The following is a 16,304-nucleotide window of genomic DNA, read 5'->3' as shown; positions in this document are numbered from 1 at the left end:
CTTTCCCAGCATCAGGGTCTTTTCCAGTGAGTCAGCTCTTTGCATCAGGTGGCTTAACTATTGGAGTTTCAGCTTCAGCATCAGTCCTCCCAATGAATATTTAGGACTGGTTTCCTTTAGAATTGACTGGTTTGATCTCCTTGCACTCCAAGGGACTCTCAAGAGTTTTCTCTGACACCACAGTTCAAAAGCATCAATTCTTTGGCATTCAGCCTTCTTAATGGTCCAACTTTCACATCCATACATGACTACAGGAAAAACCATAGCTTCAACGAGACAGACCTCTGTAGGTAAAGTGATGTCTCTGCTTTTCAAAATGCTGTCTAGGTTGATCATAGCTTTTCTTCCAAAGAGGAAGCATCTTTAAATTTCATAGCTGCAGTCACCATCTGCAATGATTTTGGAACCCAGGAAAATAAAGTCTGTCACTGTTTTCATTGTTTCCCCATCTATTTGCTGTGAAGTGATGGGATCAAATGCCACGATCTTAGTTTTTGAGTGTTGAGTTTTAAGCCAGTTTTTTTACTCTCCTCTTTCATTTTAATCAAGAAGCTCTTTAGTTCTTCTTTGCTTCCTGCCATAAGCATGGCGTCATCTGCATATCTGAGGTTATTGATTTTCTCCCGGCAATCTTGACTCCAGCTTGTGCTTCATCCAGCCTGGCATTTAACATGATGTACTCTGCATAGAAGTTAAATAAGCAGGGTGACAACAGCCTTGCCATACTCCTTTTCCTATTTGGAACAGGTCTGTTGTTCCATGTCCAGTTCTAATTGTTGCTTCCTGACCTACATACAGATTTCTCAGGAGGCAGGTCGGGTGGTCTGGTGTTTCCATCTCTTTCAGGATTTTCCAGTTTATCATGACCTACACAGTTAAAGGCTGTTGCATAGTCAATGAAGCAGAAATAGATGTTTTTCTGGAACTCTCTTGCTTCTTCTATGATCCACCAAATATTGGCAATTTGATCTCTGGTTCCTGTTCTAAAACCAGCTTGAACATCTGGAATTTCTTGGTTCATGTACTGTTGAAACCTAGCTTGGAGAATTTTGGGCATTACTTTGCTAGAGTGTGAGATGAGTGCAATTGTGTGGTAGTTTGAACATTCTTTGGCTTTGCCTTTCTTTGGGATTGGAATGAAAACTGTCCTTTTCCAGTCTGGTGGCCACTGCTGAGACTTCCAAATTTTCTGGCATATTGAGTGCAGCACTTTCACAGCATCAACTTTTAGAACTTGAAATAGCTCAACTGGAATTTCATCACCTCCGCTAGCTTTGTTCGTTTTGAAGCTTCCTAAGGCCCACCTGACTTCAGTCCAGGATGTCTGGCTCTAGGTGAATGGTCACACCATTGTGGTTGACTATAGGATAACTACTTTTCCTATAGTTCCTATTTTTCCTATAGTTCCTATTTTCTTATAGTTCTTATTTTTCCTATGGTTCTCCTGTGTATTCTTGCCACCTCTTCTTAATATCTTCTGCTTCTGTTAGGTCTATACCATTTCTGTCCTTTATTGAGCCCATCTTTGCATGAAATGTTCCGTTGGTATCTCTAATTTTCTTGAAGAGATCTCTAGTCTTTCCCATTCTACTGTTTTCCTCAATTTCTTTGCACTGATCACTTAGTAAGGCTTTCTCATCTCTCCTTGCTATTCTTTGGAACTCTGCATTCAAATCAGTATATCTTTCCTTTTCTCCTTTGTCTTTAGCTTCTCTTCTTTTCTCAGCTATTTGTAAGGCCTCCTCAGACAGCCATTTTGCCTTTCTGCATTTATTTTTCTTGGGCATGGTCTTGCTCCCTGTCTTCTGTACAATGTCATGAACCTCGGTCCATAGTTCATCAGGCACTCTGTCTATCAGATCTAGTCCCTTAAATCTATTTGTCATTTCTACTGTATAATCATAAGGGATTTGATTTAGGTCATACATGAATGGTCTAGTCGTTTTCCCTACTTTCTTCAACTTAAGTTTGAATTAGGCAATTAAGAGTTCCTGATCTGAGCCACAGTCAGCTCCTGGTCTTGTTATTGCTGACTGTATAGAGCTTCTCCATGTTTGGCTGCAAAGAATATAATCAATCTGATTTCAGTATTGACCATCTGGTGATGCCCATGTGTAGAGTCTTGTCTTGTGTTATTGGAATAGGGTTTTTGCTATGACCAGTGCATTTTCTTATCAAAACTCTGTTAGCCTTTGCCCTGCTTCATTCTGTACTCCAAGACCAAACTTTCCTGTTACTCCAGGTGTCCCTGGACTTCCTACTTTTGCATTCCAGTCCCCCATGATGAAATGGACATCTCTTTTTTTGGTGTTAGTTCTAGAAGGTCTTGTAGGTCATCATAGAACCTTTCAACTTCAGCTTCTTTGGCATTAGTGGTTGGTGCATAGACTTAGATTACTGTGATATTGAGTAGTTTGCCTCAGAAACAAGCAGAGATTATTCTGTCATTTTTGAGACTGCACCCAAGTACTGCAGTTTGGACTCTTCTGTTGACTATGAGGGCTACTCCAATTCTTCTAAGCGATTCTTGCCCACAGTAGTAGATATAATGGTCATCTGAATTAAATTTGCCCATTTCAGTCCATTTTAGTTCACTGAATGCTAAAATGTTGATGTTCACTCTTGCCATCTCCTGTTTGATCACTTCCAATTTACCTTGATTCATAGACCTAACATTCTAGGTTCCCGTGCAGTATTGCTCTTCACAGCCTTGGATGTTACTTCCATCACCACTCACATCCACAACTGGGTGTTGTTTTCACTTTGGCTCTGTCTTCTCATTATTTCTGGAGTTATTTCTCTGCTGTTCACCAGTAGTATATTGGGCACCTACCAACCTGGGGAGTTAATCTTTCAGCGTCGTATCTTTTTCTTTTTCATACTGTTAGCATTACCTTAATAGAAAGTTTGAAATACATTAATTCCATGGAAGAAATAATAGAAATAAATCAAAAGTAAACAAACCAATGTGTATCTTGTCCAGTTAGGTCAAAGTAGTGAACACACATTTAGCCTCAGGTGTCTAAACTTCTGATCTTGACCTACCTCAAGCCATGATCTTTGTTGAGCTGTGTTTTCCTTTTCCTGTAAGATGTCCTGTTTCACCAGACCAAGCACTGACATGAATCCTCCAGGTCTAAATACTCAGTCCTATTCTTTCCATTATAGTTTAATCAACAAGAAACAAAGCTATTTACCCTAAAATTTAAGATTTTTATGAGCATGAACAGGTTTCTCATGTGAATTTATAAATATTAATCAATGCTTCTTTTAACAATATTTATTTATTTATCTGACTGCACCAGATCTTAGTTGTAGCATAAAGGATCTAGCTCCCTAACTGGGAATCAAGTCCAGGCCCCTGCATTGGGATCAGGGAGTCTCAGCCATCGAACTACCTAATCTATGCTTCTAAACATGGATTGTCCAACCTGACTTCAGGGCATTTTATTTCCTTGTGTTTTGTCATAGATGTGATTTGCACAGAAAGAAGTCAGCTTTCAACTCAGCATGATGTTCATATATAATTATTATTAACATCCTTGAAAATAATTTCTAGGACCTGAAAGAGGAGTGCAGACCTTCATCATGTGATTTTCCTAATGGCATGCTTTTTTACCTTTTCTTTTAAAAGACTGAGGTAGGGTCCCATTGCATTGTAATTTAACGCTGTAGAGATTATTTTTTCTCGACTTTTTGAACTGAGGAAGATAACATTCATAAATCCTATGGTACACAGGCCAGGTTTTTATAATCCTCTCCTTTTTCACATAAGTGCATGAGAGCAGGTTGGTGACCTGGGTTTGAGTCAGGTGTGAACACAGAGCTGCCCTGTGGACTGAGCCACAGATGTGTGTGCAGGGATTGTTGCTATTCAGTCTCTAAGTTGACTTTTTCGCAACCCATGGACTGTAGCCTGCCAGGCTCCTCTGTCTAATAGATTTCCCAGGCAACAATACTGGAGTGGATTGCCATTTCCTTCTCCAGGTGATCTCCCTGACCTGGGGATCGAACTTGTATCTCCTGCACTGGCAGGAGGATTCTTTACCACTGAGCCACCTTAGGCTGTGCCAACTGGAGTCCTGGGAATGCATTTCTGGTAATAGGCTAAACAAGAACCTGAGGCTTTTTCCTTTGTTGTTTGAGGCAGATGAGGATGTGGAAATAAGAGTATTTTATCCCATTGATATTCATTGCTCTTTAAACATTCTCTTTATTTTGACCAAGTGAAATTGTTAGTAGCTCAGTCATGTCCAGCTCTTTGTGACCCCGTGGATCATAGCCTGCCCAGCTCCTCTGTCCATAGGACTCTCCAGGCAAGAATGCCAGAGTGGGTTACCATTTCCTTCTCCAGGGGATCTTCCTGACCCAGGGATCGAACCTGGGGTCTGTTGCATTGCAGGCAGGTTCGTTACCAACTGAGCCACCAAGAAAGGCCCATTTTGACCAAACCAAAATCTCTTTGATTGGGATAAACTCCAGAAGCTGAACTAACTCATATTATATAAATCTAATTAAATGCAGTTAACTGAAAAACCTCACCAAGTTTTTATTTGGCAGATTTAATGACTAGAGCATTTTAATTAAGTAGAATTTTCAAGGGACATTGATAATAGTATTTGGTTTTAAATTGAGAAGAAAGTCTCTTTACCTCAAGAGAATGAAAGGAGTAAATAGAGACTGCAGTTCTTTTTTCATTAAAAAATAATCAATCACGTAGAAGCTGTTCATAGGACTTTTCAGGGCGACAGATGCCTGGTGTGTTTAAGCAATTAGCCTCTCGAGCAGGATGGCAATTTCAGGCAAGCATTGGTAGTAGATGGTTTGTGAAAAGTTATGTGATTCAGTTATTCAACAAAACCCTTAATTGCTCCATATACTCTCATCTCATCCTGAAACTGCACAGGCAGAATGGAAATCCAAAAGTTCATGGTGAAGAATTCTTAGCAATTGGCATTTGAGCCAAGAGGTTTCTTTACATGTTTGCTCTTTTTGATATTTGCTTCTCTAATTGAAGAATTAATTACCGTCAGCAGGTAACCTGCCATGTGTTAGTCATTCTTCTGAAAAGCTCAGCATTCTGTCTGTAGATGCAGTTTCATTTCTCACCACATCTGAGAATTATTAATTCCCCACCCTTGCTAAGGAGATGCGAAAAGTCATGTGTACTTCTCTGCCATACCTGCATTCTCAGAACAGAAAGCAAGGCTGAAAAGATAAGTGACTTAATCGTGATATGCAGAATTAGATGATGAAGGAGTGGACATTTAGTCTCTACCCAGAGAGCTGAGATATGTGAGGGGAAGTGAGAGGACCACCATTCAGAGGGCTTCCTTCCAAGGCTCATGCTTTCAAAGTCACAATAGGTCTCCACTGATGCAGAAATTATAAATTTATCTTAACTTTCAATTATTGGTTTGGATAAATGAATAGATGACTTGGAGTACTGTGAATAACAATTAAATTGCATGATTGTAATAATACAACAAAATCAAGTAAATTAAAAGTTATTCTGTTTCTTCTCCCTTGCTTTAGTTTGTTTTGATCAGAATCCTTAAAATATTAAGCATTATTATTCATCATCAGTATCAAAAATTCCTGCTTGTTTCATGTTTGATGTTTTGGGGGAGTCTGATAGAAAATAAAAACTGTATTTGTATGATGATGTATTCAACAAACATTATAGTCTATCAGAACATTATAAAGTTATCCTTTAACGTATTACAAAGAAAAGAGGATTTTTGAGTTTCATGCTGTAACTATGGCAACAGTGTAGGCTTAAAACAATAGCAAACATTGTTGTAATATGAAACACATCTATTTCATACACTTTAAACATTAAAAACCACTTCACAGTTCTCTGAGCATTTGTCAAAAAGCGCTACTGTATAAATATTGATAATTAGATTCAATAATCTCCCTGGATTTAGAGCATTTCCTCTCATACGGCACATGGGGTGCTGGCATGCACTCATGATGTAAACTCTGACAGGGACCAAAATTTATTGAGATTGATATAGTTAATATTAAATTTTTAGAATATACCAAGTATGTGTAACAACTGCTTCCCTGAAAAGCAGTTTAATTCTAAATACATCTATTATGTCTACTGAGAAGACTTTTCGTAGCCTTCAAGATGGGCATATAATTAAATGCCTTCATAGTTCTGAATGGATCGAACATTTAAAAGGGTAGGGTATATTACTCAGGCATTAAAAAGGATGAAATAATGCCTTTTGCAGCAACAAGGATGGACCTGAAGACTGTCATACTAAGTGAAGTAAGACAGAGAAAGACAAGTATCATATGATGTCTCTTATATGCAGAATCTAAAAAAAAATTACAAATGAACTTATTTAGAAAACAGACTCACAGAAATAGAAAACATACTTATGGTTACCTAAGGGGAAAGGGTGCTGTTGCTGCTGCTAAGTCGCTTCAGTCATGTCCGACTCTGTGCGACCCCATAGATGGCAGCCCACCAGGCTCCCCCGTCCCTGGGATTCTCCAGGCAAGAACACTGGAGTGGGTTGCCATTTCCTTCTCCAATGCATGAAAGTGAAAAGTGAAAGTGAAGTCACTTAGTCGTGTCCGACTCTTAGCGACCCCGTGGACTGCAGCCTACCCGGCTGCTCCGTCCATGGGATTTTCCAGGCAAGAGTACTGAGGTGAGGTGCCATTGTAGGGAGGGATAAATTAGTAGTTACATATACACACTAAAATATATAAGATAAATGACCAAAAAGGAGGACTCTGCTCAATATTCTATAATAACCTAAAAGAGAAAGGAATTTGAAAATGACTAGATACATATTTATGTATAACTGAATCACTTTTTGTACACTTGAAACTAACATAACATTATTAATCAACTATATTCCAATATAAAATAAAAATTAAAAATTCCACCTGAGCAAGTAAAGACCCAGGTAATGACAAGAGCACTTAGAAATTAAACAATGACCCCATACGCAAGCCAGCAAGAGAGACACAGATAAGGAACAGACTTTTGGACTCTGTGGGAGAAGGCGGGAGTGGACGGTTTGAGAAAATAGCACTGAAACATGTATATTACCATATGTGAAATAGACCGCCAGTCCAAGTTCCATGCGTGAGACACGGTGCTCAGGGCTGGTGCACTGGGATGACCCTGAAGGATGGGATGGGGAGGGAGGTGGGAGGGGGTTCAGAATGGGGGACACACGTGCACCCATGGCTGATTAATGTCAGTGTATGCCAGGAGCCACTGCAGTATTGTGAAGTGATTAGCGTCCAATTAAAATATATTAATTAATTTTTAAAAATTAAAAAAATAAAAAATAAAAAAAAATTAAAGTTTGAGGAAATCAGGGCAAAAAAGGAGGAGAGAGTACCAGTGAAAATGCTCAGTGTTATTAGGCTGTATTTTACTTAATTCAGTAAAATGAAACAAAGTATTTATATAATGATTATGACATTGATTTGCAAAAAATGAGTAACTGACGTTTTTGTTAAGATAGGAAATGTTCATTTTGTTCTAATGTGAATTCATGAGACTGTAAATTTTTTGTAATGTGGGAGATACTTGTTCACAGAGAGAATACTCTTAGCTCCAGAGAAGCAAATTTGCAATAGAGAATCAGTGATATTTTGTTGGTCAGAATAAAATTTAGCATCATTAATCAGGTAATACTAAAGTGAAGTCAGAACTCTTTCTGCCCATACTTTCCATGTCACCTTTATTTTACAATCAAGTACTGAAATTTAGATAGTTCAAACTTTTAAGTGCACAATATGTTCTTGTATGGAATAATTGCAATTCAATTTACTCAATATATTCTGCATAAGTTATAGAAAATAAAGAGCATTTAGTTTTATCTATTATTTTCCTAATGACCAAAATTATGCTAATAAAATTGAGAAGCAGTAGAACAAACAATTACTTCTGAGATTCAAAATAAAATGCTATTTTAATTAAAATAATTATCAATACAGATGGTTGTTATTTTCCATTATGCACTTACTAAGAGTTCTGCTGGTCATGGGGTAGTCACTTAAAAAAAAGCATAATATAATTTCAATTATTTTTCTTAATAAACCTGGAAGATAAATAATAACATGAATCAAAGGAAGATTATGAAAGAAGTATAGAAATTACTAAAGGTACTATCAAAATTTATCACTCAATAAAAGTGCATATTGAACATACTTCACATTGTGTTAATGGATCATAGTCAAGCTAATTAATATACCTATCACCACACATGATTACCTTTGTGTATGTGTTTGTGATAAGAACCAAAGATCTTGGCACATTTCAAGTATACAACACAATATTATTAATTATATTTACTACACTGTATGTCAGATCCCTAGAACGTTTTCTTCTTATAAGTGAAAGTTTTTATCCTTTGCCCAATATATCCCTATTTTCTCCACCTTCCAGCCCATGGCAACACCATGCTACATTTTACTCCTATCAGTTAGACTTATAAGATTCCATATATAAACGAGATCATATGGTATTTGTCTTCCTGTGTCTGTCTTATTTCATTTAGCTTCATATCCTCTAGGTTTATTCATGGTTTGCAAAAGGCAAAACATCCTTCTTTTTCAGGGCTGAATAATATTCCATTGCAAGTATGGACCACATGTTATCCATTCATCCGTCAACAGGCAGTTCAGTTCAGTTCAGTTGCCCAGCCGTGTCCCATTCTTTGTGACCCCTTGAACCGCAGCACGCCAGGCCTCCCTGTCCATCTCCTGGAGTTTACCCAAGCTCATATCCATTGAGTCAGTGATGCCATCCAGCCATCTCATCCTCTGTTATCTCCTTCTCCTCCTGCCTTCAATCTTTTCCAGCATCAGGGTCTTTTCAAATGAGTCAGCTCTTCACATCACATGGCCAAAATATCGGAGTTTCAGCTTCAACATCAGTCCTTCCGATGAACACCCAGGACTGATCTCCTTTAGAATGGACTGGTTGGATCTCCTTGCAGTCCAAGGGACTCTCAAGAGTCTTCTCCAACACCACAGTTCAAAAGCAACAGTTTTTTGGTGCTCAGCTTTCTTTATAGTCCAACTCTCACATCCATACATGACCACTGGAAAAACCATAGCCTTGACTAGACGAACCTTTGTTGACAAAGCAATATCTCTGCTTTTTAATATGCCATCTAGGTTGGTCATAACTTTCCTTCCAAGGAGTAAGCGTCTTTTAATTTCATGTCTGCAATCACCATCTGCAGTGATTTTAGAGAATTGACTGCAGAAAAATAAAGTCAGCCGCTGTTCCCACTGTTTCCCCATCTCTTTGCCATGAAGTGATGGGACCGGATGCCATGATCTTCCTTTTCTGAATGTTGAGCTTTAAGCCAACTTTTTCATTCTCTTCTTTCACTTTCATCAAGAGGCTCTTTAGTTCTTCACTTTCTGCCATAAGGGTGGTATCACCTGCATACCTGAGGTTATTGATATTTCTCCTGGCAATCTTGATTCCAGCTTGTGTTTCATCCAGCCCAGCATTTCTCATGATGTGCTCTGCAGGGTGACAATATACAGCCTTGACGTACTCCTTTTCCTATTTGGAACCAGTCTGTTGTTCCATGTCCAGTTCTAACTGTTGCTTCCTGACCTGCATATAGGTTTCTCAAGAGGCAGGTCAGGTGGTCTGTATTCGCATCTCTTTCAGAATTTTCCAGTTTATTGTGATCCACACAGTCAAAGGCTTTGCCATAGTCAAAAAAGCAGAAATAGATGTTTTTCTGGAACACTCTTGCTTTTTCAATGATCCAGCAAATGTTGGCAATTTGATCTCTGGTTCCTCTGCCTTTTCTAAAACCAGCTTGAACATCTGGAAGCTCACGGTTCACGTATTGCAGAAGCCTGATTTGGAGAATTTTGAGCATTACTTGGTAGTGTGAGCATTCTTTGGCATTGCCTTTCTTTGGCTCTTTGGCTTATGGCAATTTAAACAGTCATAATAGTGTCCTAGATCTTCAAGCTTTCAGCTCCTATCTCCCTAGGCTGGACCTTGAGTAAATAGGTGACAGTTATCCTTTGAATTCCAGCAATGTTGTCAGTAAAAGTAAATGTGTTAAGTGTTTTGGCAGCAGAGTCACTGAACTATAAATCTTTACTTTTTTTCTTCTTTCCATAGAGTGAGTTTAATGTATCATGGCTATTAACAATTCAAAATTTACACAGTAGATTTATCTCTTCAACATTTGGTAAATGGAGTATACTATCTGTGATAAATATTACTAATCTTTTATTTGTCTGCTGGGTGGAAGTAACACATACACCGTTCTGTAGCAGCAATATTTGATCTTAAGAAAATAATTTATGACACTTCATGTACTTGTGGAGTATCAAAATTCATGATCCTTTTGGACCTCCCTCCCACCTCCCGCCCCATCCCACCCCTCTAGATTGATACAGAGCCCCTGTTTGAGTTTTTTGAACCATACAGCAAATTCCTGTTGGCTATCTATTTCACACATGGTCCAAAAGGGAGGGGATATATGTATACCTATGGGTGATTCATGTTGAGGTTTGACAGAAAACAACAAAATTCTGTAAAACAGTTATCCTTCAATAAAAAAATAATTTAAAAAAATTCATGATTGTAATTCTAAAATATGAAATATGAGATAGTCTATTTTCATATGGAATAATACATTTCCACTTATTGGCTTATATTGAATCACCAAATTATGGATCAAAAAAAATCCTAAAATGCATTAAATAGAAAATGCAATCTGCTAAACAAGTGAAAGCATGACATGAACTCATCATAATGAATAAACCTGTCTTCATTTCCATCACCAGAATGGCACGGTTGACAAGACAAGAAAATAAATTACATTTTTACTGTTTATTTTTTGGATGAAATATTACAAATTGATTTTAATTGTATTTAATGTTATCTCTTAAAAATTATAAAAAAGCAAGGTACATTATCAACACAGATAATAGCAGTTTTCACTATAGAGACAGAAATATTAATACATGATTGAGGTACTATGACTTTTAAAATAAAATTTTTATATTTTAGTAAATTTGGATGAATAGAGAAGTTGCATAGGTAGAGTCATCATACCCCTCTCACGCAGTTCCCTTGATATTAACATCTTGCATTACCATGGTACATTTGTCACAACTAAGAAAAGCCAATATTTGTATACTAACTTAAGTCCACACTTGATTCCATTTCAGTCCCCTTCCCCTCATCCACACCTTTTATTTTTGCTTCCAGGATCCAGTTCAGGATACCACATTGCACTCAGAATGTCATGATGTTTAAAAAGTAAATTCTCATAGGCAAATCTTCAGTGGAAAAATATGATTAAATCTAAAAAGGTAAAAAAAACCATTCAGTATGAAATCAACGCCAACTGGTATTATGCACAAAGGTGACAGAATGAATGAGAATTATAGTCATCAGCAGACATTATATCACTCTACACTGAAGAGTTCCCTGAAAGAAAAGGACAGAAATCGATGAGACTCACATTCAATTTAGGAATGTACAATGAAATTTTAATAAAAAGGCTAAGAAATGCTTTTTACATTTAGAAGGATAGTTAAGATATAAATATCACCAAGCAAATGATCTGAGAGTTAAGTAAAATGATAAGATGGTGGGATAGCAATTTATGATACCCCCTAGGCACCTAAACTCAAGAATCAATACAGTGTTCTACTGAAGGTTATACAAATGAGATTTTAGAGCCAAAGAACTGCATAGATAAGAAAGAAGCAAAAAAAAAAAATTTGTTTATCTTCTTCAAAAATAGATTGATGCCCATCAGTCTGTGATTGACACTTGCTATAGTCAATACTCACCCTGAGTAGGTCATGCTCCTGTTGCTTTATCAATTCAGAGTCTGTTTAGAATCACAGAGACAGGAAGAATTCTTGTTTTGGAGAAAAGCTGCATACCTCAGTAACCATGATTTGATGAAGCATTTAGATGCATTTGAAAGGCACATTGTTTTGATTTTTTTTGTATTAATGAATAATCTATCAAGGCAGGATTAATTCATGGTGATAGCATTTGCTGTGCATCCTAGTAATAATAATTAGTAATAAATGATTTGGGCATACAAAAGTTAAAAATGTATGTAGTGTAATATATGTAGCATTTTATGCTACAATATTTCCTCATTGTTCTGAAAATAATAAAAAAAATATGTTCTACAACAATGTTTCACCATTGTTCTAAAAATGAGGAAAAATTTATTAAAAAATTATTTAGGAGATGCTAAGGGCTTTCCAGGTGGCTCAGTGGTAAAATGCGGAAAAATTTATTAAGAAATTATTTAGGAGATGCTAAGGGCTTTCCAGGTGGCTCAGTGGTAAAGAACCCCCCTGCCAACACAGGAAATGCAAGAGACTCAGGTTGGATCCTTGGGTCAGGAAGATCCCTTGGAGAAGGAAATGGCAACCCACTCCAGTATTCTTGCCTGGGAAAACCCAAGAACAGAGGTACCTGGCAGGCTACCATCCCTGGGGTCACAAAGAGTCAGACACAGCTGAGCACATATGCTTGTATGATGAAATGCTAAATGATTGGTGCTCCCAAAGCAGATACATAGATACACACTATATATTTTTTTTAAATCTTCTTTTTAGAAAAAAAATTCCACGAAGTCTTTGGCTTGAATATCTGGATGGCCCCTGAATCTTTATTTGTTTGCATGTTTGTTTATCCAGGTGGGTGTCATTTGTTCTTTCTCTGCTCTGTGTCATTATGGCTGTCCTGTGAGCTTTCATCTCTTTAATGTGGTTCTTTTTCTCCGCCTACTCTTTGAGGTCAGTGGATGGATGGCCTTAGCTGACAACGTCCTTTGGACGTACCTGTGGCATCTTCCACGGAGGTCTAGTTATGAAGCAGCCGGCCAGCAGGAAGCTGCCAGCTCACTGTCTAAGCACCATGGTGAGTCAATGCCTCCTGGCCTCCTGGTCAACTCAAGGCTCAGGACAAGAGGAGCCCCATCCCACCTGGTCACTGTTTTCTCCTACGCATGTGGTCAGGAAACCCTGACCAACCGCAGTGAAAACTAGAATTCACTACCTTTGATCGATACACAGATGTCTCAGTCCTACCGGGAACGGTCATCAGTCTGAGGTTCTCTTCCTGCCTGACTCTGCCCTCTCCTCTTCTACCGAGTGAGGAAAGTTCTGGATGGGGATTGGGAGGGAATCGTCAGTCCCAGGACTTGCCTCTCTCTGCTCCATTCTGTCAAAATGTAGTGAAACAGTGGGGGTCCATCTTCCACTCCACACAGCTGAGTATCTTCCTTGAAGATGAAAGAACAGTTCAACTGAGTACAGCTGGATCCGTGACGAACTCGTGAAGAAGAGCTGCATGGCTCCCTGACACAGTGGACATTGACATGATAAGAGAAATAGACATTTGTTTTTTCCTCAAGCCACTGTGATTTGTGGTCTTCTTGTTTGTTTTTTATTATCCTTTAGCAATTGATAGGGAATATGAGAATACCTCTTTCCTCACACATTTGTCAGCAGGTATTAAACCTTTGGATCTTTGGTAGCTGTAGATAAAAGTGGTATCTTAATGTCCTTCTTGTCTTCTTTTTTCTTATAACAAATGTGATTATTAATATTTTATGTTAATTAAAAGTGCATCCTATTTGTAGAGAACATTGACATTTCCTTTCTCACTTTTCTATTGGTTCATTATTATTGATGTATAGTAATATAAAGTTAACAATACCATATTTGTCAAAAGTGATTTCTTTTATTTTCATCCTTACTTTTTTCTTATATCTGTGGTAATTCTTTTGCCGTGTAAGATATTACAATACTTTAGGTAATAATATTTATCTTTTAAAAATAATTCTTAATTTCTGTTTCATGCTTACAGATGTCTTGCATACTGCAGCTGTTTTCTTAATCTGTATTTTCTTCTGATATTTCATGATTTTTTTCATTTAATTAATCTTTCTCAAATTTGTTTTGATAAATCTATAAACTTGTGATTCATTATTCTTCCTCTCTAACTGGCTGCTTAATTATCACAATTTTTATTGAATAATCCATCTTTTCCATAAAGATTTAAATGACCATGTTCTGGTATTAATACTAAAACTTAAAATCAAATAAATATGACCCTCTAGACCAAACATCAGAATCTAATATTATTTATAATAGTATAATAGTATAGGATGCCAGGTTAGGTTTTAATCCCTCAGGAAATACTTCTCATTATTAGCTCAGGCTTTACTGGGAGTGGATATTAGAGTATTCTTGAGGGAGATGAGTAGAAAACAATCAAAGTAATAATTATTAAATGTCTAGACATAATGAAACTTTATTGTAGAAGATATTTTGCATTCTCATTTTTCTCACTTTTGGAAGATATTTGTAAGATATCTAAAATTTTCTTTAAATTTCTGTTTTGCCAACAAATATCTATATTATTAGTTCTTGGATATTAACTCCATAGTGTGAATTCATGTGAATTATTTACCTGCAAAACATACAACACTAGTTTTGATTCAAAATATAGTTTTCCACTTTCATACAAATTTTAAAAATTCAGACAGAAATACATTATGATCGACAAGTGTTTGCATGTTGATTTGTACTGACTTTCCTTGTAAGCTTCATAGATGAGCTTCTATATGATAATGGCTCATATATGATAATCTGCCTAAAAGGCCATCTCAAGTTTTTAGAAATTGTGTGAACTTTTCTTGTATGAATCTCTTTTATTCACCATCATCAACGGAGTATGATTGCTACTTGCTTAAAAGTGAAAGGATGTAATATCACACTCAAATGATTCTTTTTCAGACAAATAAAGATTCTCAAACCAGATGACAGTGAGAATAATAATATCATTAATAAAGCTTGTTTCATTCGAGGCATCTGCCAATCAAAACACTATTTAAATTTAATTGAAGAATCTGTCAATGAGAAGGGTGTATAGAAGTTTCTGTAAGAAAATACAGTTCATGAAGGGAAGTATGTAAAATAGGACTTTTGTAGGCAACGGATTAGTCTGTGAAGGTCAGAGGTCAACCGTGGAAACCTGGGTTGTGTTTTCTAAGTGAAGGGATGATGTAGGGTAATCATACGGTAATCAAACACAAGATTTTGCCCAAGCAAGTGATATGGAATTAAGACTTCTAAAGACTGTTAAGACTTCTAAATAACAATACATAATTTATTATCTTGCCTGTAAACCCAGTGGCTCAAACTGTGGGCTGGATAATCCCCTTGCGAAGCCCATCCCCCTGATCTCTGACCCTGATGGCCTGAGTTTACCTCCAAATTCCACAATGGGATCTTTGGCAACACAGGAACCTGTGAACGATGACCTCAAAGATGTCTTTTCCACCCCTCAAACACCCCTCTTTCCAGTCATCTCAAGAATAGGGACATCAATGACGCTCTTGAAAATCATAGAAACCAGAAATAAAACAACTTATGTGTCAAATTCTGCATGACTCACATCAAGAAGAAATGAGTATTAATCTCCCATTGCTCCTTTCTTGACATATGACATAAAATGTAGAAAGTTCATTCTACCTTCTCCTAATTTTTCCCTTTAATATAGCTTCAATTTTTCTCAACCTGCAGAGCCATAAGACTATATCCTTTTATTTTCTTCTTTCTTGAATTATTTGAGTGTGGTGGTAGCTTTTGGTTATTTTTTCAGGAAATCTCCAATGAATAAGAGGCCAATGATTTATGTTTACCCCAGCGTGGCAGTAGGCAGAGTCACTCACACACCCATTTGGTGGGGTTTTAGTTCTTGGGTCCAGCCCTACCCAGCTCTGCAGTCTTCCCCTTTTTCCTCTTCACTTTCTGGACTGTCTTTTCAGAGAAGCTATAAAAGCAAATTGATGTCTCACTTTTTTCTATGCAGTTTCCTCTAGTCATTTTTTTCCCTATAAATCTGCATTGCCACTTTCCTTCTTTATTTTTCCAAATAGAGATTTACTATGGAAAGCTGAACATTGTCTTCTGTATTTTCATGTGGCATCATGTACGTTTACTTCCTACTTTTAAAATCTTGCATATTAAAATTAAAGGATGATGTGAAAAAAAAAAGGCATATACCTTAGGTTGCCATTTTGCAGTGTTTCAAACAAAATGGAAAATGGGCTGTAGCGTTGAATTCTAGAAAAGGACTCAACTATTCAGCATACAGGGATGAAAGGATTCTGATTATGTAAAATGTTTGAAATCATTGTTTTTCAAAATGGAGAGAGTTTTTCTAATGGAAAACTGTATCTTGAAAATTATGAATCAATGATTACATACTAATGAAGATAGCAAAGACGAAATCT

General features: G+C 37.1%; 1 long non-coding RNA gene across 2 annotated transcripts in view; it reads left to right on the top strand.

Annotated features, from left to right (window-relative positions):
* The window catches only part of LOC132658517 (uncharacterized), a 32,917-nt gene extending 18,091 nt beyond the window's left edge, over positions 1 to 14,826 (top strand). The window contains exons 3-4 of one of the 2 annotated variants that reach the window (XR_009598274.1): positions 12,616 to 12,696; positions 12,801 to 14,826. This is a non-coding gene — a long non-coding RNA (uncharacterized LOC132658517). Of the gene's footprint in view, positions 1 to 12,615; positions 12,697 to 12,795 lie in introns of both variants that reach the window. The other variant, XR_009598275.1, reaches the window with a different exon arrangement.
* Positions 14,827 to 16,304: the final 1,478 nt, after the last annotated feature.

The sequence above is a fragment of the Ovis aries genome, chromosome 23 (genome assembly GCF_016772045.2).
Source record: "Ovis aries strain OAR_USU_Benz2616 breed Rambouillet chromosome 23, ARS-UI_Ramb_v3.0, whole genome shotgun sequence".
In the NCBI taxonomy this organism is placed as follows: Eukaryota; Metazoa; Chordata; class Mammalia; order Artiodactyla; family Bovidae; genus Ovis; species Ovis aries.
Note: the sequence above shows the minus strand (reverse complement) of the source record. Positions and strands in the feature narration are given on the sequence as shown.